The following is a 3,469-nucleotide window of genomic DNA, read 5'->3' as shown; positions in this document are numbered from 1 at the left end:
GTCCGCTCTGCAGGCCTCCACAGACGGAGGGTCTGGGCGGATGGGGGAGCCAGGGCTGGGCTCCCCTCCCGGCCCCGCCCTCTGACTCACTCCTCCCCCAGAGACCGATTTCTGGGAACACGCCGACAACTTGGCTGGCCTCCCTGGCTGAATCCTCCGTGTTGACCATGTTCTGCCCCGGGAGTCCCCGCGTTCAGAGGCTGTGCTCCCAGGCTGCAAGGCCAAGGCCAAGGTGGTGCAGAGGGAGAGCAGTCATGTGTCAGCAGGAGGGGCTGGAGCAGCCCCCATACAGCCTCCTCCTTCCTTGTAAAGTGGGTGCGCTGCAGGATGCTGAGCACCCCGCGGGCGTCTCTGGGGAAAGGGGGTGACAGCACCTGAGGCTCGGGGTGTCACGCGAATCAAATGAGAAACCTGTGTAGGTGGCATCTAGAGGAACCAGGTGGCATCTAGTGGGTGCTAAAGAGATGTCATCCGGGTGCAACATGGCAATTCGAGACCGTGCGGTGAATATCGTCACTCCCGGGGATGCCCGGCCCCTCAAGCCCCTTCCTCTCCGCAAGCCGCTCCTCCCTCCCCCCCCAACCCATCTTCTGAGGTAGGTCCCTCCCAGGACAGATGTGTGCTGTCATTGGCTTTCCCAGCCCTGTGGTGACCAGGGGGGATGCCACAGTTCAGTGCAACACCCTGGCTTCCGGTGTCAGTGTGAGACGAGGGGTCTGTGGTTAGGGCCGGTGCTGGGGATGTCTGCACAGAGTCACTTCCGGCATGTGCGTGGGGCGTTGTTTTCGGCTGGGTGTGGCCTTTGGGCCTGGTTCTCTGGCCCTCCCACAGAATCTGTGACATGCTCAATGGCCTTCTAAGGAATCCCTTTCTGTTTAAATTAGTCAGAGCTGGTTTCTGTTGTTTGGAAGTAGAAACCAGGGCAGTACGGCCCAAAAAAGCTAAGGGGGGGTTGTGGGTGGTATCATTAAAGGTCTAGTGCCCAGACAAAAGGAGGGTTTGGTCTGTTCATGTTTGCTCTGCGTGGCACAGCACAGCAAGGAGGCCCAGCCCCTCTCTGAAAGCTCCACTCCAGAAAGGCCTGTGACAAACTGGAGGCTTTCTAGGGACAGTGACCGGGGCAGCGTGGGATCTAGAACTCATGGCAGGGGAGGGGAGCCTGGCTTGGGGCTGAGGAGGCTGGGGAGAACAGCCATGGTTTAGGCCTCGAGGGCCACTCTGGCAGCTCGGAGGGGTGGGGATCCAGGCCTTGTTCACATCTGGAACAGTCTTTGAAGATGGACAGGGCTGCCTGTGGAGGAGGTGGGCTCCCCAGCACTGGGGGTGAGCAGGGACTAGATCCTGAAGTGGACAAGAGAAGCCTGGCTTCAGGGCACCTGGGAGGCTCAGCTGGTTAAGCATGTGACTTCAGTTCCGGTTACGATCTCGCAGTTCGTGGGTTCGAGCCCCGCGTCAGGCTCTGTGCTGACAGCTCAGAGCCTGGAGCCTGCTTCAGATTCTGTGTCTCCCTCTCTCTCTGCCCCCCGCCGGCTCGCACACACACGTGCGCTCTTGCTGTCTCTCACTCTCTCTCAATAGTAAACTCTAAAAACAAATTTAAAAAAATAAAGAAAAACATATATGTCTGCTGTTCCATTGTGACAGAGACTTCTCCAGTAGGCAGTACAAAGAATTAGGGATGTGGATTCATTGGAGGAGGGGATTTGTGGCTGGGAGAGAAGAAAGCCTGACTCTTCATTGAAAGCATTAAAATTTTTTTTTTAATGTTTATTTTGGAGACAGAGAGAGAGAGAGACAGAGTGTGAGTTGGGGAGGGGCAGAGAGAGAGGGAGCGAGAGAGGGAGACACATAATCCGAAGCAGGCTGCAGACTCCCAGCTGTCAGCACAGAGCCGGATGCGGGGCTTGAACCCACAAACTGTGAGATCATGAATTGAGCTGAAGTTGGGTGCTTAACTGACTGAGCCACCCAGGCTCCCCAAATGCATTTTTGTTATGTTTGTTTTTTATGTTTGAGAGAGAGGGGGAGAGAGAGAGAGAGAGAGAGAACAAGTGGGGGAAGGGCAGAGAATAAGGGAGACAGAGGATCTGAAGCAGATTCTGTGCTGACAGCAGAGAACCCGATGTGGGGCTCGAACTCACAAACCGTGAGCTTGTGACCTGAGCTGCAGACGCTCAACCGACTGAGCCACCTAAGCACCCCTGAAAGCATTTTTTTAAAAAGCAATCTCTACACTCAAGGTGGAGCTTGAACTCAAAACCTCCAGGCCAAGAGTCACATGCTCTACCAACTGATCCAGCCAGGCACCCTCTTTCTTTTTCTTTTCTTTTTTTTTTTTAAGGAAGCATTGGAAAGCATTGTAAATATCCAACGGCTTTTGAACTTGGTAAAGTGTGCGTGTGTTGTACAAATAACAAACTAGGAAAAGAAAACAGAAGGTAAGAGAAAATAGAACCTGTGCTAGGCACCCACACATAGTGTTTCCTGGGCATCCTTGGCAGGTGTCACTGCGCCCTTGTTGCTGGTGATGAAATGAAACCAGCTCATGGCAGTTCAGAAAGCCACCCAGAGTGACCCAGCAAGGGAGTGGTGAAGCTGGGTCTAGGATCCAAGTCTGCAGTGATGTTTCAGACGGTGCCCTCGGAGCAGGAAGGGAAGGGCGAGGGGGAGGGGGGACAGATGCCCAGGGCCAGTTATGGCTGTGCCAGTCCCAGGACTGTGACCTCTAGATCTGGGAGAAAACCGCGAGGGGCCAATTCTAGAAACCTGAGCTCCTCATCCAAGTTCCCACCTCGGGGGGAGGGAGGAGGCGTTAAGTGAGCTGATCACTGAGAAAGCCCCCTCCTCACACACAGGTTCTCAAAAAGAATCCTGGTCTTTCAGACTCAAATACACTGTCCCCAAAGCTCTGGACTGCCCTGGCTCTGGCTGCCTCCTTCTGTGTCCAGGTGGCTCTAACATAAACACACATATTGTTTGCTAAGTTCGTCCGATTGTTCATTCATTCATCTTACACCTACGCAGCGCGTCCCACGCGTCAGGCTCCGGTGGCCAGGGCTGTCCTCCTCGCGCGTCCCCTGCCCGCGTGTCCCCGCACTTACCCGCGCCTCTGAGTACACACTAGGGCCCACTGCCCCCGTGCACCTGGGAACTGGCATTGGGACCACGCCCGCCGCCCACACATACCCGTGGCACTGGCCACCCGGCGCCGACCGTCGCCCCCTAGCCCCACCGCGCCCCCGAGCCAGCAGGGCAACAGATCTCGGCGCAGGCCCCTCCCATTCCCCCAGGCAGCCAATGAGCGCGGCGGCCTGGGCCGGCCCCGCCCACGCCGGGGAGCCCCGGCCGCCGATTGGCCCTCCGGGGAGCACTGGCCCCCGCACGTGGGGCGGGGGCGGGGGTGAATGAAGTGGAAGCGATTCCCCCGCCCCCGCGCTTACCTCCCGCGCCCGGCGCGGCCCGCCCCCCC

This window comes from Puma concolor, chromosome E3 (assembly GCF_028749965.1).
Source record: "Puma concolor isolate L17-30 chromosome E3, mPumCon1.1.hap2, whole genome shotgun sequence".
NCBI lineage: Eukaryota > Metazoa > Chordata > Mammalia > Carnivora > Felidae > Puma > Puma concolor.
Note: the sequence above shows the minus strand (reverse complement) of the source record.